Source organism: Eleutherodactylus coqui, chromosome 5, assembly GCF_035609145.1.
Source record: "Eleutherodactylus coqui strain aEleCoq1 chromosome 5, aEleCoq1.hap1, whole genome shotgun sequence".
NCBI classification, from domain to species: Eukaryota; Metazoa; Chordata; class Amphibia; order Anura; family Eleutherodactylidae; genus Eleutherodactylus; species Eleutherodactylus coqui.
In genome coordinates this window covers 40,780,653-40,796,360 of record NC_089841.1, presented here as the reverse complement: position 1 = coordinate 40,796,360, position 15,708 = coordinate 40,780,653, and the positions used below count along the sequence as shown (strand labels likewise).

The following is a 15,708-nucleotide window of genomic DNA, read 5'->3' as shown; positions in this document are numbered from 1 at the left end:
GAGGAGCTGTCAACGGGCATTCTAAGCTGAATGTGCCTGCTCTCGTCGGATCGCGGCCGCCAGCCAGCTTGAGGCCTGGCAAGTACCAGTATGGGTGACCGGCTGGGAATCCCAGGTCCCGTTGACTTTTAAGGCCGTGAGTAGGTTTCTTTCCTTTTCGGAGGTGCGTTCGCACTGCAGAAAGCCCATAGGAAAGGAGGAGGAGCTGTCAACGGGCATTCTAAGCTGAATGTGCCTGCTCTCGTCAGATCGCGGCCGCCAGCCAGCTTGAGGCCTGGCAAGTACCAGTATGGGTGACCGGCTGGGAATCCCAGGTCCCGTTGACTTTTAAGGCCGTGAGTAGGTTTCTTTCCTTTTCGGAGGTGCGTTCGCACTGCAGAAAGCCCATAGGAAAGGAGGAGGAGCTGTCAACGGGCATTCTAAGCTGAATGTGCCTGCTCTCGTCGGATCGCGGCCGCCAGCCCGCTTGAGGCCTGGCAAGTACCAGTATGGGTGACCGGCTGGGAATCCCAGGTCCCGTTGACTTTTAAGGCCGTGAGTAGGTTTCTTTCCTTTTCGGAGGTGCGTTCGCACTGCAGAAAGCCCATAGGAAAGGAGGAGGAGCTGTCAACGGGCATTCTAAGCTGAATGTGCCTGCTCTCGTCAGATCGCGGCCGCCAGCCAGCTTGAGGCCTGGCAAGTACCAGTATGGGTGACCGGCTGGGAATCCCAGGTCCCGTTGACTTTTAAGGCCGTGAGTAGGTTTCTTTCCTTTTCGGAGGTGTGTTCGCACTGCAGAAAGCCCATAGGAAAGGAGGAGGAGCTGTCAACGGGCATTCTAAGCTGAATGTGCCTGCTCTCGTCAGATCGCGGCCGCCAGCCAGCTTGAGGCCTGGCAAGTACCAGTATGGGTGACCGGCTGGGAATCCCAGGTCCCGTTGACTTTTAAGGCCGTGAGTAGGTTTCTTTCCTTTTCGGAGGTGCGTTCGCACTGCAGAAAGCCCATAGGAAAGGAGGAGGAGCTGTCAACGGGCATTCTAAGCTGAATGTGCCTGCTCTCGTCAGATCGCGGCCGCCAGCCAGCTTGAGGCCTGGCAAGTACCAGTATGGGTGACCGGCTGGGAATCCCAGGTCCCGTTGACTTTTAAGGCCGTGAGTAGGTTTCTTTCCTTTTCGGAGGTGCGTTCGCACTGCAGAAAGCCCATAGGAAAGGAGGAGGAGCTGTCAACGGGCATTCTAAGCTGAATGTGCCTGCTCTCGTCAGATCGCGGCCGCCAGCCAGCTTGAGGCCTGGCAAGTACCAGTATGGGTGAATGGCTGGGAATCCCAGGTCCCGTTGACTTTTAAGTCCGTGAGTAGGTTTCTTTCCTTTTCGGAGGTGCGTTCGCACTGCAGAAAGCCCATAGGAAAGGAGGAGGAGCTGTCAACGGGCATTCTAAGCTGAATGTGCCTGCTCTCGTCGGATCGCGGCCGCCAGCCAGCTTGAGGCCTGGCAAGTACCAGTATGGGTGACCGGCTGGGAATCCCAGGTCCTGTTGACTTTTAAGGCCGTGAGTAGGTTTCTTTCCTTTTCGGAGGTGCGTTCGCACTGCAGAAAGCCCATAGGAAAGGAGGAGGAGCTGTCAACGGGCATTCTAAGCTGAATGTGCCTGCTCTCGTCGGATCGCGGCCGCCAGCCAGCTTGAGGCCTGGCAAGTACCAGTATGGGTGACCGGCTGGGAATCCCAGGTCCTGTTGACTTTTAAGGCCGTGAGTAGGTTTCTTTCCTTTTCGGAGGTGCGTTCGCACTGCAGAAAGCCCATAGGAAAGGAGGAGGAGCTGTCAACGGGCATTCTAAGCTGAATGTGCCTGCTCTCGTCAGATCGCGGCCGCCAGCCAGCTTGAGGCCTGGCAAGTACCAGTATGGGTGAATGGCTGGGAATCCCAGGTCCCGTTGACTTTTAAGTCCGTGAGTAGGTTTCTTTCCTTTTCGGAGGTGCGTTCGCACTGCAGAAAGCCCATAGGAAAGGAGGAGGAGCTGTCAACGGGCATTCTAAGCTGAATGTGCCTGCTCTCGTCGGATCGCGGCCGCCAGCCAGCTTGAGGCCTGGCAAGTACCAGTATGGGTGACCGGCTGGGAATCCCAGGTCCCGTTGACTTTTAAGGCCGTGAGTAGGTTTCTTTCCTTTTCGGAGGTGCGTTCGCACTGCAGAAAGCCCATAGGAAAGGAGGAGGAGCTGTCAACGGGCATTCTAAGCTGAATGTGCCTGCTCTCGTCAGATCGCGGCCGCCAGCCCGCTTGAGGCCTGGCAAGTACCAGTATGGGTGACCGGCTGGGAATCCCAGGTCCCGTTGACTTTTAAGGCCGTGAGTAGGTTTCTTTCCTTTTCGGAGGTGCGTTCGCACTGCAGAAAGCCCATAGGAAAGGAGGAGGAGCTGTCAACGGGCATTCTAAGCTGAATGTGCCTGCTCTCGTCAGGTCGCGGCCGCCAGCCAGCTTGAGGCCTGGCAAGTACCAGTATGGGTGACCGGCTGGGAATCCCAGGTCCCGTTGATTTTTAAGGCCGTGAGTAGGTTTCTTTCCTTTTCGGAGGTGCGTTCGCACTGCAGAAAGGCCATAGGAAAGGAAGAGGAGCTGTCAACGGGCATTCTAAGCTGAATGTGCCTGCTCTCGTCAGATCGCGGCCGCCAGCCAGCTTGAGGCCTGGCAAGTACCAGTATGGGTGACCGGCTGGGAATCCCAGGTCCCGTTGACTTTTAAGGCCGTGAGTAGGTTTCTTTCCTTTTCGGAGGTGCGTTCGCACTGCAGAAAGCCCATAGGAAAGGAGGAGGAGCTGTCAACTGGCATTCTAAGCTGAATGTGCCTGCTCTCGTCAGATCGCGGCCGCCAGCCAGCTTGAGGCCTGGCAAGTACCAGTATGGGTGACCGGCTGGGAATCCCAGGTCCCGTTGACTTTTAAGGCCGTGAGTAGGTTTCTTTCCTTTTCGGAGGTGCGTTCGCACTGCAGAAAGCCCATAGGAAAGGAGGAGGAGCTGTCAACGGGCATTCTAAGCTGAATGTGCCTGCTCTCGTCAGATCGCGGCCGCCAGCCCGCTTGAGGCCTGGCAAGTGCCAGTATGGGTGACCGGCTGGGAATCCCAGGTCCCGTTGACTTTTAAGGCCGTGAGTAGGTTTCTTTCCTTTTCGGAGGTGCGTTCGCACTGCAGAAAGCCCATAGGAAAGGAGGAGGAGCTGTCAACGGGCATTCTAAGCTGAATGTGCCTGCTCTCGTCAGATCGTGGCCGCCAGCCAGCTTGAGGCCTGGCAAGTACCAGTATGGGTGACCGGCTGGGAATCCCAGGTCCCGTTGACTTTTAAGGCCGTGAGTAGGTTTCTTTCCTTTTCGGAGGTGCGTTCGCACTGCAGAAAGCCCATAGGAAAGGAGGAGGAGCTGTCAACAGGCATTCTAAGCTGAATGTGCCTGCTCTCGTCAGATCGCGGCCGCCAGCCAGCTTGAGGCCTGGCAAGTACCAGTATGGGTGACCGGCTGGGAATCCCAGGTCCCGTTGACTTTTAAGGCCGTGAGTAGGTTTCTTTCCGTTTCGGAGGTGCGTTCGCACTGCAGAAAGCCCATAGGAAAGGAGGAGGAGCTGTCAACGGGCATTCTAAGCTGAATGTGCCTGCTCTCGTCGGATCGCGGCCGCCAGCCAGCTTGAGGCCTGGCAAGTACCAGTATGGGTGACCGGCTGGGAATCCCAGGTCCCGTTGACTTTTAAGGCCGTGAGTAGGTTTCTTTCCGTTTCGGAGGTGCGTTCGCACTGCAGAAAGCCCATAGGAAAGGAGGAGGAGCTGTCAACGGGCATTCTAAGCTGAATGTGCCTGCTCTCGTCAGATCGCGGCCGCCAGCCAGCTTGAGGCCTGGCAAGTACCAGTATGGGTGACCGGCTGGGAATCCAGGTCCCATTGACTTTTAAGGCCGTGAGTAGGTTTCTTTCCGTTTCGGAGGTGCGTTCGCACTGCAGAAAGCCCATAGGAAAGGAGGAGGAGCTGTCAACGGGCATTCTAAGCTGAATGTGCCTGCTCTCGTCGGATCGCGGCCGCCAGCCAGCTTGAGGCCTGGCAAGTACCAGTATGGGTGACCGGCTGGGAATCCCAGGTCCCGTTGACTTTTAAGGCCGTGAGTAGGTTTCTTTCCTTTTCGGAGGTGCGTTCGCACTGCAGAAAGCCCATAGGAAAGGAGGAGGAGCTGTCAACGGGCATTCTAAGCTGAATGTGCCTGCTCTCGTCAGATCGCGGCCGCCAGCCCGCTTGAGGCCTGGCAAGTACCAGTATGGGTGACCGGCTGGGAATCCCAGGTCCCGTTGACTTTTAAGGCCGTGAGTAGGTTTCTTTCCTTTTCGGAGGTGCGTTCGCACTGCAGAAAGTCCATAGGAAAGGAGGAGGAGCTGTCAACGGGCATTCTAAGCTGAATGTGCCTGCTCTCGTCAGATCGCGGCCGCCAGCCAGCTTGAGGCCTGGCAAGTACCAGTATGGGTGACCGGCTGGGAATCCCAGGTCCCGTTGACTTTTAAGGCCGTGAGTAGGTTTCTTTCCTTTTCGGAGGTGCGTTCGCACTGCAGAAAGCCCATAGGAAAGGAGGAGGAGCTGTCAACGGGCATTCTAAGCTGAATGTGCCTGCTCTCGTCAGATCGCGGCCGCCAGCCAGCTTGAGGCCTGGCAAGTACCAGTATGGGTGACCGGCTGGGAATCCCAGGTCCCGTTGACTTTTAAGGCCGTGAGTAGGTTTCTTTCCTTTTCGGAGGTGCGTTCGCACTGCAGAAAGCCCATAGGAAAGGAGGAGGAGCTGTCAACGGGCATTCTAAGCTGAATGTGCCTGCTCTCGTCAGATCGCGGCCGCCAGCCCGCTTGAGGCCTGGCAAGTACCAGTATGGGTGACCGGCTGGGAATCCCAGGTCCCGTTGACTTTTAAGGCCGTGAGTAGGTTTCTTTCCTTTTCGGAGGTGCGTTCGCACTGCAGAAAGCCCATAGGAAAGGAGGAGGAGCTGTCAACGGGCATTCTAAGCTGAATGTGCCTGCTCTCGTCGGATCGCGGCCGCCAGCCAGCTTGAGGCCTGGCAAGTACCAGTATGGGTGACCGGCTGGGAATCCCAGGTCCCGTTGACTTTTAAGGCCGTGAGTAGGTTTCTTTCCTTTTCGGAGGTGCGTTCGCACTGCAGAAAGCCCATAGGAAAGGAGGAGGAGCTGTCAACGGGCATTCTAAGCTGAATGTGCCTGCTCTCGTCAGATCGCGGCCGCCAGCCAGCTTGAGGCCTGGCAAGTACCAGTATGGGTGACCGGCTGGGAATCCCAGGTCCCGTTGACTTTTAAGGCCGTGAGTAGGTTTCTTTCCTTTTCGGAGGTGCGTTCGCACTGCAGAAAGCCCATAGGAAAGGAGGAGGAGTTGTCAACGGGCATTCTAAGCTGAATGTGCCTGCTCTCGTCAGATCGCGGCCGCCAGCCAGCTTGAGGCCTGGCAAGTACCAGTATGGGTGACCGGCTGGGAATCCCAGGTCCTGTTGACTTTTAAGGCCGTGAGTAGGTTTCTTTCCTTTTCGGAGGTGCGTTCGCACTGCAGAAAGCCCATAGGAAAGGAGGAGGAGCTGTCAACGGGCATTCTAAGCTGAATGTGCCTGCTCTCGTCAGATCGCGGCCGCCAGCCCGCTTGAGGCCTGGCAAGTACCAGTATGGGTGACCGGCTGGGAATCCCAGGTCCCGTTGACTTTTAAGGCCGTGAGTAGGTTTCTTTCCTTTTCGGAGGTGCGTTCGCACTGCAGAAAGCCCATAGGAAAGGAGGAGGAGCTGTCAACGGGCATTCTAAGCTGAATGTGCCTGCTCTCGTCAGGTCGCGGCCGCCAGCCAGCTTGAGGCCTGGCAAGTACCAGTATGGGTGACCGGCTGGGAATCCCAGGTCCCGTTGACTTTTAAGGCCGTGAGTAGGTTTCTTTCCTTTTCGGAGGTGCGTTCGCACTGCAGAAAGGCCATAGGAAAGGAAGAGGAGCTGTCAACGGGCATTCTAAGCTGAATGTGCCTGCTCTCGTCAGATCGCGGCCGCCAGCCAGCTTGAGGCCTGGCAAGTACCAGTATGGGTGACCGGCTGGGAATACCAGGTCCCGTTGACTTTTAAGGCCGTGAGTAGGTTTCTTTCCTTTTCGGAGGTGCGTTCGCACTGCAGAAAGCCCATAGGAAAGGAGGAGGAGCTGTCAACTGGCATTCTAAGCTGAATGTGCCTGCTCTCGTCAGATCGCGGCCGCCAGCCAGCTTGAGGCCTGGCAAGTACCAGTATGGGTGACCGGCTGGGAATCCCAGGTCCCGTTGACTTTTAAGGCCGTGAGTAGGTTTCTTTCCTTTTCGGAGGTGCGTTCGCACTGCAGAAAGCCCATAGGAAAGGAGGAGGAGCTGTCAACGGGCATTCTAAGCTGAATGTGCCTGCTCTCGTCAGATCGCGGCCGCCAGCCAGCTTGAGGCCTGGCAAGTACCAGTATGGGTGACCGGCTGGGAATCCCAGGTCCCGTTGACTTTTAAGGCCGTGAGTAGGTTTCTTTCCTTTTCGGAGGTGCGTTCGCACTGCAGAAAGCCCATAGGAAAGGAGGAGGAGCTGTCAACGGGCATTCTAAGCTGAATGTGCCTGCTCTCGTCAGATCGCGGCCGCCAGCCAGCTTGAGGCCTGGCAAGTACCAGTATGGGTGACCGGCTGTGAATCCCAGGTCCCGTTGACTTTTAAGGCCGTGAGTAGGTTTCTTTCCGTTTCGGAGGTGCGTTCGCACTGCAGAAAGCCCATAGGAAAGGAGGAGGAGCTGTCAACGGGCATTCTAAGCTGAATGTGCCTGCTCTCGTCAGATCGCGGCCGCCAGCCAGCTTGAGGCCTGGCAAGTACCAGTATGGGTGACCGGCTGGGAATCCCAGGTCCCGTTGACTTTTAAGGCCGTGAGTAGGTTTCTTTCCTTTTCGGAGGTGCGTTCGCACTGCAGAAAGCCCATAGGAAAGGAGGAGGAGCTGTCAACGGGCATTCTAAGCTGAATGTGCCTGCTCTCGTCAGATCGCGGCCGCCAGCCAGCTTGAGGCCTGGCAAGTACCAGTATGGGTGACCGGCTGGGAATCCCAGGTCCCATTGACTTTTAAGGCCGTGAGTAGGTTTCTTTCCTTTTCGGAGGTGCGTTCGCACTGCAGAAAGCCCATAGGAAAGGAGGAGGAGCTGTCAACGGGCATTCTAAGCTGAATGTGCCTGCTCTCGTCAGATCGCGGCCGCCAGCCAGCTTGAGGCCTGGCAAGTACCAGTATGGGTGACCGGCTGGGAATCCCAGGTCCCATTGACTTTTAAGGCCGTGAGTAGGTTTCTTTCCTTTTCGGAGGTGCGTTCGCACTGCAGAAAGCCCATAGGAAAGGAGGAGGAGCTGTCAACGGGCATTCTAAGCTGAATGTGCCTGCTCTCGTCAGATCGTGGCCGCCAGCCAGCTTGAGGCCTGGCAAGTACCAGTATGGGTGACCGGCTGGGAATCCCAGGTCCCGTTGACTTTTAAGGCCGTGAGTAGGTTTCTTTCCTTTTCGGAGGTGCGTTCGCACTGCAGAAAGCCCATAGGAAAGGAGGAGGAGCTGTCAACAGGCATTCTAAGCTGAATGTGCCTGCTCTCGTCAGATCGCGGCCGCCAGCCAGCTTGAGGCCTGGCAAGTACCAGTATGGGTGACCGGCTGGGAATCCCAGGTCCCGTTGACTTTTAAGGCCGTGAGTAGGTTTCTTTCCGTTTCGGAGGTGCGTTCGCACTGCAGAAAACCCATAGGAAAGGAGGAGGAGCTGTCAACGGGCATTCTAAGCTGAATGTGCCTGCTCTCGTCGGATCGCGGCCGCCAGCCAGCTTGAGGCCTGGCAAGTACCAGTATGGGTGACCGGCTGGGAATCCCAGGTCCCGTTGACTTTTAAGGCCGTGAGTAGGTTTCTTTCCGTTTCGGAGGTGCGTTCGCACTGCAGAAAGCCCATAGGAAAGGAGGAGGAGCTGTCAACGGGCATTCTAAGCTGAATGTGCCTGCTCTCGTCAGATCGCGGCCGCCAGCCAGCTTGAGGCCTGGCAAGTACCAGTATGGGTGACCGGCTGGGAATCCCAGGTCCCGTTGACTTTTAAGGCCGTGAGTAGGTTTCTTTCCGTTTCGGAGGTGCGTTCGCACTGCAGAAAGCCCATAGGAAAGGAGGAGGAGCTGTCAACGGGCTTTCTAAGCTGAATGTGCCTGCTCTCGTCAGATCGCGGCTGCCAGCCAGCTTGAGGCCTGGCAAGTACCAGTATTCGTGACCGGCTGGGAATCCCAGGTCCCGTTGACTTTTAAGGCCGTGAGTAGGTTTCTTTCCTTTTCGGAGGTGCGTTCGCACTGCAGAAAGCCCATAGGAAAGGAGGAGGAGCTGTCAACGGGCATTCTAAGCTGAATGTGCCTGCTCTCGTCGGATCGCGGCCGCCAGCCAGCTTGAGGCCTGGCAAGTACCAGTATGGGTGACCGGCTGGGAATCCCAGGTCCCGTTGACTTTTAAGGCCGTGAGTAGGTTTCTTTCCTTTTCGGAGGTGCGTTCGCACTGCAGAAAGCCCATAGGAAAGGAGGAGGAGCTGTCAACGGGCATTCTAAGCTGAATGTGCCTGCTCTCGTCAGATCGCGGCCGCCAGCCAGCTTGAGGCCTGGCAAGTACCAGTATGGGTGACCGGCTGGGAATCCCAGGTCCCGTTGACTTTTAAGGCCGTGAGTAGGTTTCTTTCCTTTTCGGAGGTGCGTTCGCACTGCAGAAAGCCCATAGGAAAGGAGGAGGAGCTGTCAACGGGCATTCTAAGCTGAATGTGCCTGCTCTCGTCAGATCGCGGCCGCCAGCCCGCTTGAGGCCTGGCAAGTACCAGTATGGGTGACCAGCTGGGAATCCCAGGTCCCGTTGACTTTTAAGGCCGTGAGTAGGTTTCTTTCCTTTTCGGAGGTGCGTTCGCACTGCAGAAAGCCCATAGGAAAGGAGGAGGAGCTGTCAACGGGCATTCTAAGCTGAATGTGCCTGCTCTCGTCAGATCGCGGCCGCCAGCCAGCTTGAGGCCTGGCAAGTACCAGTATGGGTGACCGGCTGGGAATCCCAGGTCCCGTTGACTTTTAAGGCCGTGAGTAGGTTTCTTTCCTTTTCGGAGGTGCGTTCGCACTGCAGAAAGCCCATAGGAAAGGAGGAGGAGCTGTCAACGGGCATTCTAAGCTGAATGTGCCTGCTCTCGTCAGATCGCGGCCGCCAGCCAGCTTGAGGCCTGGCAAGTACCAGTATGGGTGACCGGCTGGGAATCCCAGGTCCCGTTGACTTTTAAGTCCGTGAGTAGGTTTCTTTCCGTTTCGGAGGTGCGTTCGCACTGCAGAAAGCCCATAGGAAAGGAGGAGGAGCTGTCAACGGGCATTCTAAGCTGAATGTGCCTGCTCTCGTCAGATCGCGGCCGCCAGCCAGCTTGAGGCCTGGCAAGTACCAGTATGGGTGACCGGCTGGGAATCCCAGGTCCCGTTGACTTTTAAGGCCGTGAGTAGGTTTCTTTCCTTTTCGGAGGTGCGTTCGCACTGCAGAAAGCCCATAGGAAAGGAGGAGGAGCTGTCAACGGGCATTCTAAGCTGAATGTGCCTGCTCTCGTCGGATCGCGGCCACCAGCCAGCTTGAGGCCTGGCAAGTACCAGTATGGGTGACCGGCTGGGAATCCCAGGTCCCGTTGACTTTTAAGTCCGTGAGTAGGTTTCTTTCCTTTTCGGAGGTGCGTTCGCACTGCAGAAAGCCATAGGAAAGGAGGAGGAGCTGTCAACGGGCATTCTAAGCTGAATGTGCCTGCTCTCGTCAGATCGTGGCCGCCAGCCAGCTTGAGGCCTGGCAAGTACCAGTATGGGTGACCGGCTGGGAATCCCAGGTCCCGTTGACTTTTAAGGCCGTGAGTAGGTTTCTTTCCTTTTCGGAGGTGCGTTCGCACTGCAGAAAGCCCATAGGAAAGGAGGAGGAGCTGTCAACGGGCATTCTAAGCTGAATGTGCCTGCTCTCGTCAGATTGCGGCCGCCAGCCAGCTTGAGGCCTGGCAAGTACCAGTATGGGTGACCGGCTGGGAATCCCAGGTCCTGTTGACTTTTAAGGCCGTGAGTAGGTTTCTTTCCTTTTCGGAGGTGCGTTCGCACTGCAGAAAGCCCATAGGAAAGGAGGAGGAGCTGTCAACGGGCATTCTAAGCTGAATGTGCCTGCTCTCGTCAGATCGCGGCCGCCAGCCAGCTTGAGGCCTGGCAAGTACCAGTATGGGTGAATGGCTGGGAATCCCAGGTCCCGTTGACTTTTAAGGCCGTGAGTAGGTTTCTTTCCTTTTCGGAGGTGCGTTCGCACTGCAGAAAGCCATAGGAAAGGAGGAGGAGCTGTCAACGGGCATTCTAAGCTGAATGTGCCTGCTCTCGTCAGATCGCGGCCGCCAGCCAGCTTGAGGCCTGGCAAGTACCAGTATGGGTGACCGGCTGGGAATCCCAGGTCCCGTTGACTTTTAAGGCCGTGAGTAGGTTTCTTTCCTTTTCGGAGGTGCGTTCGCACTGCAGAAAGCCCATAGGAAAGGAGGAGGAGCTGTCAACGCGCATTCTAAGCTGAATGTGCCTGCTCTCGTCAGATCGCGGCCGCCAGCCCGCTTGAGGCCTGGCAAGTACCAGTATGGGTGACCGGCTGGGAATCCCAGGTCCCGTTGACTTTTAAGGCCGTGAGTAGGTTTCTTTCCTTTTCGGAGGTGCGTTCGCACTGCAGAAAGCCCATAGGAAAGGAGGAGGAGCTGTCAACGGGCATTCTAAGCTGAATGTGCCTGCTCTCGTCGGATCGCGGCCGCCAGCCAGCTTGAGGCCTGGCAAGTACCAGTATGGGTGACCGGCTGGGAATCCCAGGTCCCGTTGACTTTTAAGGCCGTGAGTAGGTTTCTTTCCTTTTCGGAGGTGCGTTCGCACTGCAGAAAGCCCATAGGAAAGGAGGAGGAGCTGTCAACGGGCATTCTAAGCTGAATGTGCCTGCTCTCGTCAGATCGCGGCCGCCAGCCAGCTTGAGGCCTGGCAAGTACCAGTATGGGTGACCGGCTGGGAATCCCAGGTCCCGTTGACTTTTAAGGCCGTGAGTAGGTTTCTTTCCTTTTCGGAGGTGCGTTCGCACTGCAGAAAGCCCATAGGAAAGGAGGAGGAGCTGTCAACGGGCATTCTAAGCTGAATGTGCCTGCTCTCGTCAGATCGCGGCCGCCAGCCCGCTTGAGGCCTGGCAAGTACCAGTATGGGTGACCGGCTGGGAATCCCAGGTCCCGTTGACTTTTAAGGCCGTTGAGTAGGTTTCTTTCCTTTTCGGAGGTGCGTTCGCACTGCAGAAAGCCCATAGGAAAGGAGGAGGAGCTGTCAACGGGCATTCTAAGCTGAATGTGCCTGCTCTCGTCAGATCGCGGCCGCCAGCCAGCTTGAGGCCTGGCAAGTACCAGTATGGGTGACCGGCTGGAATCCCAGGTCCCGTTGACTTTTAAGGCCGTGAGTAGGTTTCTTTCCTTTTCGGAGGTGCGTTCGCACTGCAGAAAGCCCATAGGAAAGGATGAGGAGCTGTCAACGGGCATTCTAAGCTGAATGTGCCTGCTCTCGTCAGATCGCGGCCGCCAGCCAGCTTGAGGCCTGGCAAGTACCAGTATGGGTGACCGGCTGGGAATCCCAGGTCCCGTTGACTTTTAAGGCCGTGAGTAGGTTTCTTTCCTTTTCGGAGGTGCGTTCGCACTGCAGAAAGCCCATAGGAAAGGAGGAGGAGCTGTCAACGGGCATTCTAAGCTGAATGTGCCTGCTCTCGTCAGATCGCGGCCGCCAGCCAGCTTGAGGCCTGGCAAGTACCAGTATGGGTGACCGGCTGGGAATCCCAGGTCCCGTTGACTTTTAAGGCCGTGAGTAGGTTTCTTTCCTTTTCGGAGGTGCGTTCGCACTGCAGAAAGCCCATAGGAAAGGAGGAGGAGCTGTCAACGGGCATTCTAAGCTGAATGTGCCTGCTCTCGTCAGATCGCGGCCGCCAGCCAGCTTGAGGCCTGGCAAGTACCAGTATGGGTGACCGGCTGGGAATCCCAGGTCCCGTTGACTTTTAAGGCCGTGAGTAGGTTTCTTTCCTTTTCGGAGGTGCGTTCGCACTGCAGAAAGCCCATAGGAAAGGAGGAGGAGCTGTCAACGGGCATTCTAAGCTGAATGTGCCTGCTCTCGTCAGATCGCGGCCGCCAGCCCGCTTGAGGCCTGGCAAGTACCAGTATGGGTGACCGGCTGGGAATCCCAGGTCCCGTTGACTTTTAAGGCCGTGAGTAGGTTTCTTTCCTTTTCGGAGGTGCGTTCGCACTGCAGAAAGCCCATAGGAAAGGAGGAGGAGCTGTCAACGGGCATTCTAAGCTGAATGTGCCTGCTCTCGTCAGATCGCGGCCGCCAGCCAGCTTGAGGCCTGGCAAGTACCAGTATGGGTGACCGGCTGGGAATCCCAGGTCCCGTTGACTTTTAAGGCCGTGAGTAGGTTTCTTTCCTTTTCGGAGGTGCGTTCGCACTGCAGAAAGCCCATAGGAAAGGATGAGGAGCTGTCAACGGGCATTCTAAGCTGAATGTGCCTGCTCTCGTCAGATCGCGGCCGCCAGCCAGCTTGAGGCCTGGCAAGTACCAGTATGGGTGACCGGCTGGGAATCCCAGGTCCCGTTGACTTTTAAGGCCGTGAGTAGGTTTCTTTCCTTTCGGAGGTGCGTTCGCACTGCAGAAAGCCCATAGGAAAGGAGGAGGAGCTGTCAACGCGCATTCTAAGCTGAATGTGCCTGCTCTCGTCAGATCGCGGCCGCCAGCCAGCTTGAGGCCTGGCAAGTACCAGTATGGGTGACCGGCTGGGAATCCCAGGTCCCGTTGACTTTTAAGGCCGTGAGTAGGTTTCTTTCCTTTTCGGAGGTGCGTTCGCACTGCAGAAAGCCCATAGGAAAGGAGGAGGAGCTGTCAACGGGCATTCTAAGCTGAATGTGCCTGCTCTCGTCAGATCGCGGCCGCCAGCCAGCTTGAGGCCTGGCAAGTACCAGTATGGGTGACCGGCTGGGAATCCCAGGTCCCGTTGACTTTTAAGGCCGTGAGTAGGTTTCTTTCCTTTTCGGAGGTGCGTTCGCACTGCAGAAAGCCCATAGGAAAGGAGGAGGAGCTGTCAACGGGCATTCTAAGCTGAATGTGCCTGCTCTCGTCAGATCGCGGCCGCCAGCCAGCTTGAGGCCTGGCAAGTACCAGTATGGGTGACCGGCTGGGAATCCCAGGTCCCGTTGACTTTTAAGGCCGTGAGTAGGTTTCTTTCCTTTTCGGAGGTGCGTTCGCACTGCAGAAAGCCCATAGGAAAGGAGGAGGAGCTGTCAACGGGCATTCTAAGCTGAATGTGCCTGCTCTCGTCAGATCGCGGCCGCCAGCCAGCTTGAGGCCTGGCAAGTACCAGTATGGGTGACCGGCTGGGAATCCCAGGTCCCGTTGACTTTTAAGGCCGTGAGTAGGTTTCTTTCCTTTTCGGAGGTGCGTTCGCACTGCAGAAAGCCCATAGGAAAGGAGGAGGAGCTGTCAACGGGCATTCTAAGCTGAATGTGCCTGCTCTCGTCAGATCGCGGCCGCCAGCCAGCTTGAGGCCTGGCAAGTACCGGTATGGGTGACCGGCTGGGAATCCCAGGTCCCGTTGACTTTTAAGGCCGTGAGTAGGTTTCTTTCCTTTTCGGAGGTGCGTTCGCACTGCAGAAAGCCCATAGGAAAGGAGGATGAGCTGTCAACGGGCATTCTAAGCTGAATGTGCCTGCTCTCGTCAGATCGCGGCCGCCAGCCAGCTTGAGGCCTGGCAAGTACCAGTATGGGTGACCGGCTGGGAATCCCAGGTCCCGTTGACTTTTAAGGCCGTGAGTAGGTTTCTTTCCTTTTCGGAGGTGCGTTCGCACTGCAGAAAGCCCATAGGAAAGGAGGAGGAGCTGTCAACGGGCATTCTAAGCTGAATGTGCCTGCTCTCGTCAGATCACGGCCGCCAGCCAGCTTGAGGCCTGGCAAGTACCAGTATGGGTGACCGGCTGGGAATCCCAGGTCCCGTTGACTTTTAAGGCCGTGAGTAGGTTTCTTTCCTTTTCGGAGGTGCGTTCGCACTGCAGAAAGCCCATAGGAAAGGAGGAGGAGCTGTCAACGGGTTCTAAGCTGAATGTGCCTGCTCTCGTCAGATCGCGGCCGCCAGCCAGCTTGAGGCCTGGCAAGTACCAGTATGGGTGACCGGCTGGGAATCCCAGGTCCCGTTGACTTTTAAGGCCGTGAGTAGGTTTCTTTCCTTTTCGGAGTTGCGTTCGCACTGCAGAAAGCCCATAGGAAAGGAGGAGGAGCTGTCAACGGGCATTCTAAGCTGAATGTGCCTGCTCTCGTCAGATCGCGGCCGCCAGCCAGCTTGAGGCCTGGCAAGTACCAGTATGGGTGACCGGCTGGGAATCCCAGGTCCCGTTGACTTTTAAGGCCGTGAGTAGGTTTCTTTCTTTTCGGAGGTGCGTTCGCACTGCAGAAAGGCCATAGGAAAGGAAGAGGAGCTGTCAACGGGCATTCTAAGCTGAATGTGCCTGCTCTCGTCAGATCGCGGCCGCCAGCCAGCTTGAGGCCTGGCAAGTACCAGTATGGGTGACCGGCTGGGAATCCCAGGTCCCGTTGACTTTTAAGGCCGTGAGTAGGTTTCTTTCCTTTTCGGAGGTGCGTTCGCACTGCAGAAAGCCCATAGGAAAGGAGGAGGAGCTGTCAACGGGCATTCTAAGCTGAATGTGCCTGCTCTCGTCAGATCGCGGCCGCCAGCCAGCTTGAGGCCTGGCAAGTACCAGTATGGGTGACCGGCTGGGAATCCCAGGTCCCGTTGACTTTTAAGGCCGTGAGTAGGTTTCTTTCCTTTTCGGAGGTGCGTTCGCACTGCAGAAAGCCCATAGGAAAGGAGGAGGAGCTGTCAACGGGCATTCTAAGCTGAATGTGCCTGCTCTCGTCAGATCGCGGCCGCCAGCCAGCTTGAGGCCTGGCAAGTACCAGTATGGGTGACCGGCTGGGAATCCCAGGTCCTGTTGACTTTTAAGGCCGTGAGTAGGTTTCTTTCCTTTTCGGAGGTGCGTTCGCACTGCAGAAAGCCCATAGGAAAGGAGGAGGAGCTGTCAACGGGCATTCTAAGCTGAATGTGCCTGCTCTCGTCAGATCGCGGCCGCCAGCCAGCTTGAGGCCTGGCAAGTACCAGTATGGGTGAATGGCTGGGAATCCCAGGTCCCGTTGACTTTTAAGGCCGTGAGTAGGTTTCTTTCCTTTTCGGAGGTGCGTTCGCACTGCAGAAAGCCCATAGGAAAGGAGGAGGAGCTGTCAACGGGCATTCTAAGCTTAATGTGCCTGCTCTCGTCAGATCGCGGCCGCCAGCCAGCTTGAGGCCTGGCAAGTACCAGTATGGGTGACCGGCTGGGAATCCCAGGTCCCGTTGACTTTTAAGGCCGTGAGTAGGTTTCTTTCCTTTTCGGAGGTGCGTTCGCACTGCAGAAAGCCCATAGGAAAGGAGGAGGAGCTGTCAACGCGCATTCTAAGCTGAATGTGCCTGCTCTCGTCAGATCGCGGCCGCCAGCCCGCTTGAGGCCTGGCAAGTACCAGTATGGGTGACCGGCTGGGAATCCCAGGTCCCGTTGACTTTTAAGGCCGTGAGTAGGTTTCTTTCCTTTTCGGAGGTGCGTTCGCACTGCAGAAAGCCCATAGGA

At 56.7% G+C, this 15,708-nt stretch overlaps 69 pseudogenes; all 69 read left to right on the top strand.

The window, feature by feature from the left end:
- Positions 1-8: 8 nt before the first annotated feature.
- On the top strand, positions 9-127 carry LOC136629900 (5S ribosomal RNA; annotated as a pseudogene).
- Positions 128-207: 80 nt separating this feature from the next.
- LOC136631082 (5S ribosomal RNA) lies at positions 208-326 on the top strand (annotated as a pseudogene).
- Positions 327-406: 80 nt separating this feature from the next.
- LOC136630681 (5S ribosomal RNA) lies at positions 407-525 on the top strand (annotated as a pseudogene).
- An 80-nt stretch (positions 526-605) lies between these two features.
- On the top strand, positions 606-724 carry LOC136631081 (5S ribosomal RNA; annotated as a pseudogene).
- Positions 725-804: 80 nt separating this feature from the next.
- On the top strand, positions 805-923 carry LOC136631080 (5S ribosomal RNA; annotated as a pseudogene).
- Positions 924-1,003: 80 nt separating this feature from the next.
- Positions 1,004-1,122, top strand: LOC136631079 (5S ribosomal RNA; annotated as a pseudogene).
- Positions 1,123-1,401: 279 nt separating this feature from the next.
- LOC136630020 (5S ribosomal RNA) lies at positions 1,402-1,520 on the top strand (annotated as a pseudogene).
- An 80-nt stretch (positions 1,521-1,600) lies between these two features.
- On the top strand, positions 1,601-1,719 carry LOC136630019 (5S ribosomal RNA; annotated as a pseudogene).
- Positions 1,720-1,998: 279 nt separating this feature from the next.
- Positions 1,999-2,117, top strand: LOC136629899 (5S ribosomal RNA; annotated as a pseudogene).
- Positions 2,118-2,197: 80 nt separating this feature from the next.
- Positions 2,198-2,316, top strand: LOC136630363 (5S ribosomal RNA; annotated as a pseudogene).
- Positions 2,317-2,396: 80 nt separating this feature from the next.
- Positions 2,397-2,515, top strand: LOC136630599 (5S ribosomal RNA; annotated as a pseudogene).
- An 80-nt stretch (positions 2,516-2,595) lies between these two features.
- On the top strand, positions 2,596-2,714 carry LOC136631078 (5S ribosomal RNA; annotated as a pseudogene).
- Positions 2,715-2,794: 80 nt separating this feature from the next.
- Positions 2,795-2,913, top strand: LOC136630632 (5S ribosomal RNA; annotated as a pseudogene).
- Positions 2,914-3,192: 279 nt separating this feature from the next.
- LOC136630192 (5S ribosomal RNA) lies at positions 3,193-3,311 on the top strand (annotated as a pseudogene).
- An 80-nt stretch (positions 3,312-3,391) lies between these two features.
- Positions 3,392-3,510, top strand: LOC136630530 (5S ribosomal RNA; annotated as a pseudogene).
- Positions 3,511-3,590: 80 nt separating this feature from the next.
- LOC136629898 (5S ribosomal RNA) lies at positions 3,591-3,709 on the top strand (annotated as a pseudogene).
- Positions 3,710-3,789: 80 nt separating this feature from the next.
- Positions 3,790-3,907, top strand: LOC136630514 (5S ribosomal RNA; annotated as a pseudogene).
- An 80-nt stretch (positions 3,908-3,987) lies between these two features.
- Positions 3,988-4,106, top strand: LOC136629897 (5S ribosomal RNA; annotated as a pseudogene).
- An 80-nt stretch (positions 4,107-4,186) lies between these two features.
- LOC136630362 (5S ribosomal RNA) lies at positions 4,187-4,305 on the top strand (annotated as a pseudogene).
- Positions 4,306-4,385: 80 nt separating this feature from the next.
- Positions 4,386-4,504, top strand: LOC136631077 (5S ribosomal RNA; annotated as a pseudogene).
- An 80-nt stretch (positions 4,505-4,584) lies between these two features.
- Positions 4,585-4,703, top strand: LOC136631076 (5S ribosomal RNA; annotated as a pseudogene).
- Positions 4,704-4,783: 80 nt separating this feature from the next.
- Positions 4,784-4,902, top strand: LOC136630361 (5S ribosomal RNA; annotated as a pseudogene).
- An 80-nt stretch (positions 4,903-4,982) lies between these two features.
- On the top strand, positions 4,983-5,101 carry LOC136629896 (5S ribosomal RNA; annotated as a pseudogene).
- An 80-nt stretch (positions 5,102-5,181) lies between these two features.
- Positions 5,182-5,300, top strand: LOC136631074 (5S ribosomal RNA; annotated as a pseudogene).
- Positions 5,301-5,380: 80 nt separating this feature from the next.
- LOC136629792 (5S ribosomal RNA) lies at positions 5,381-5,499 on the top strand (annotated as a pseudogene).
- Positions 5,500-5,579: 80 nt separating this feature from the next.
- Positions 5,580-5,698, top strand: LOC136630360 (5S ribosomal RNA; annotated as a pseudogene).
- An 80-nt stretch (positions 5,699-5,778) lies between these two features.
- Positions 5,779-5,897, top strand: LOC136630078 (5S ribosomal RNA; annotated as a pseudogene).
- An 80-nt stretch (positions 5,898-5,977) lies between these two features.
- On the top strand, positions 5,978-6,096 carry LOC136630273 (5S ribosomal RNA; annotated as a pseudogene).
- An 80-nt stretch (positions 6,097-6,176) lies between these two features.
- LOC136630630 (5S ribosomal RNA) lies at positions 6,177-6,295 on the top strand (annotated as a pseudogene).
- An 80-nt stretch (positions 6,296-6,375) lies between these two features.
- LOC136631073 (5S ribosomal RNA) lies at positions 6,376-6,494 on the top strand (annotated as a pseudogene).
- An 80-nt stretch (positions 6,495-6,574) lies between these two features.
- Positions 6,575-6,693, top strand: LOC136630166 (5S ribosomal RNA; annotated as a pseudogene).
- Positions 6,694-6,773: 80 nt separating this feature from the next.
- On the top strand, positions 6,774-6,892 carry LOC136631071 (5S ribosomal RNA; annotated as a pseudogene).
- An 80-nt stretch (positions 6,893-6,972) lies between these two features.
- Positions 6,973-7,091, top strand: LOC136630295 (5S ribosomal RNA; annotated as a pseudogene).
- Positions 7,092-7,171: 80 nt separating this feature from the next.
- On the top strand, positions 7,172-7,290 carry LOC136630294 (5S ribosomal RNA; annotated as a pseudogene).
- Positions 7,291-7,370: 80 nt separating this feature from the next.
- On the top strand, positions 7,371-7,489 carry LOC136630191 (5S ribosomal RNA; annotated as a pseudogene).
- An 80-nt stretch (positions 7,490-7,569) lies between these two features.
- LOC136630529 (5S ribosomal RNA) lies at positions 7,570-7,688 on the top strand (annotated as a pseudogene).
- An 80-nt stretch (positions 7,689-7,768) lies between these two features.
- On the top strand, positions 7,769-7,887 carry LOC136629895 (5S ribosomal RNA; annotated as a pseudogene).
- An 80-nt stretch (positions 7,888-7,967) lies between these two features.
- On the top strand, positions 7,968-8,086 carry LOC136631070 (5S ribosomal RNA; annotated as a pseudogene).
- Positions 8,087-8,365: 279 nt separating this feature from the next.
- On the top strand, positions 8,366-8,484 carry LOC136629894 (5S ribosomal RNA; annotated as a pseudogene).
- Positions 8,485-8,564: 80 nt separating this feature from the next.
- Positions 8,565-8,683, top strand: LOC136631069 (5S ribosomal RNA; annotated as a pseudogene).
- Positions 8,684-8,763: 80 nt separating this feature from the next.
- Positions 8,764-8,882, top strand: LOC136630260 (5S ribosomal RNA; annotated as a pseudogene).
- An 80-nt stretch (positions 8,883-8,962) lies between these two features.
- On the top strand, positions 8,963-9,081 carry LOC136631068 (5S ribosomal RNA; annotated as a pseudogene).
- An 80-nt stretch (positions 9,082-9,161) lies between these two features.
- Positions 9,162-9,280, top strand: LOC136631067 (5S ribosomal RNA; annotated as a pseudogene).
- An 80-nt stretch (positions 9,281-9,360) lies between these two features.
- On the top strand, positions 9,361-9,479 carry LOC136631066 (5S ribosomal RNA; annotated as a pseudogene).
- An 80-nt stretch (positions 9,480-9,559) lies between these two features.
- LOC136629867 (5S ribosomal RNA) lies at positions 9,560-9,678 on the top strand (annotated as a pseudogene).
- A 79-nt stretch (positions 9,679-9,757) lies between these two features.
- On the top strand, positions 9,758-9,876 carry LOC136630189 (5S ribosomal RNA; annotated as a pseudogene).
- Positions 9,877-9,956: 80 nt separating this feature from the next.
- On the top strand, positions 9,957-10,075 carry LOC136630500 (5S ribosomal RNA; annotated as a pseudogene).
- Positions 10,076-10,353: 278 nt separating this feature from the next.
- On the top strand, positions 10,354-10,472 carry LOC136631065 (5S ribosomal RNA; annotated as a pseudogene).
- Positions 10,473-10,751: 279 nt separating this feature from the next.
- On the top strand, positions 10,752-10,870 carry LOC136629893 (5S ribosomal RNA; annotated as a pseudogene).
- An 80-nt stretch (positions 10,871-10,950) lies between these two features.
- LOC136631064 (5S ribosomal RNA) lies at positions 10,951-11,069 on the top strand (annotated as a pseudogene).
- Positions 11,070-11,149: 80 nt separating this feature from the next.
- Positions 11,150-11,268, top strand: LOC136630359 (5S ribosomal RNA; annotated as a pseudogene).
- Positions 11,269-11,547: 279 nt separating this feature from the next.
- Positions 11,548-11,666, top strand: LOC136631063 (5S ribosomal RNA; annotated as a pseudogene).
- An 80-nt stretch (positions 11,667-11,746) lies between these two features.
- LOC136631062 (5S ribosomal RNA) lies at positions 11,747-11,865 on the top strand (annotated as a pseudogene).
- An 80-nt stretch (positions 11,866-11,945) lies between these two features.
- LOC136631060 (5S ribosomal RNA) lies at positions 11,946-12,064 on the top strand (annotated as a pseudogene).
- An 80-nt stretch (positions 12,065-12,144) lies between these two features.
- LOC136630358 (5S ribosomal RNA) lies at positions 12,145-12,263 on the top strand (annotated as a pseudogene).
- An 80-nt stretch (positions 12,264-12,343) lies between these two features.
- On the top strand, positions 12,344-12,462 carry LOC136631059 (5S ribosomal RNA; annotated as a pseudogene).
- An 80-nt stretch (positions 12,463-12,542) lies between these two features.
- Positions 12,543-12,661, top strand: LOC136631058 (5S ribosomal RNA; annotated as a pseudogene).
- Positions 12,662-12,740: 79 nt separating this feature from the next.
- LOC136630618 (5S ribosomal RNA) lies at positions 12,741-12,859 on the top strand (annotated as a pseudogene).
- Positions 12,860-12,939: 80 nt separating this feature from the next.
- Positions 12,940-13,058, top strand: LOC136631057 (5S ribosomal RNA; annotated as a pseudogene).
- An 80-nt stretch (positions 13,059-13,138) lies between these two features.
- LOC136631056 (5S ribosomal RNA) lies at positions 13,139-13,257 on the top strand (annotated as a pseudogene).
- Positions 13,258-13,337: 80 nt separating this feature from the next.
- LOC136631055 (5S ribosomal RNA) lies at positions 13,338-13,456 on the top strand (annotated as a pseudogene).
- Positions 13,457-13,536: 80 nt separating this feature from the next.
- LOC136629750 (5S ribosomal RNA) lies at positions 13,537-13,655 on the top strand (annotated as a pseudogene).
- An 80-nt stretch (positions 13,656-13,735) lies between these two features.
- On the top strand, positions 13,736-13,854 carry LOC136631054 (5S ribosomal RNA; annotated as a pseudogene).
- Positions 13,855-13,934: 80 nt separating this feature from the next.
- On the top strand, positions 13,935-14,053 carry LOC136630346 (5S ribosomal RNA; annotated as a pseudogene).
- A 277-nt stretch (positions 14,054-14,330) lies between these two features.
- LOC136631053 (5S ribosomal RNA) lies at positions 14,331-14,449 on the top strand (annotated as a pseudogene).
- Positions 14,450-14,528: 79 nt separating this feature from the next.
- Positions 14,529-14,647, top strand: LOC136631052 (5S ribosomal RNA; annotated as a pseudogene).
- An 80-nt stretch (positions 14,648-14,727) lies between these two features.
- LOC136631051 (5S ribosomal RNA) lies at positions 14,728-14,846 on the top strand (annotated as a pseudogene).
- An 80-nt stretch (positions 14,847-14,926) lies between these two features.
- LOC136629791 (5S ribosomal RNA) lies at positions 14,927-15,045 on the top strand (annotated as a pseudogene).
- A 279-nt stretch (positions 15,046-15,324) lies between these two features.
- On the top strand, positions 15,325-15,443 carry LOC136629956 (5S ribosomal RNA; annotated as a pseudogene).
- Positions 15,444-15,708: the final 265 nt, after the last annotated feature.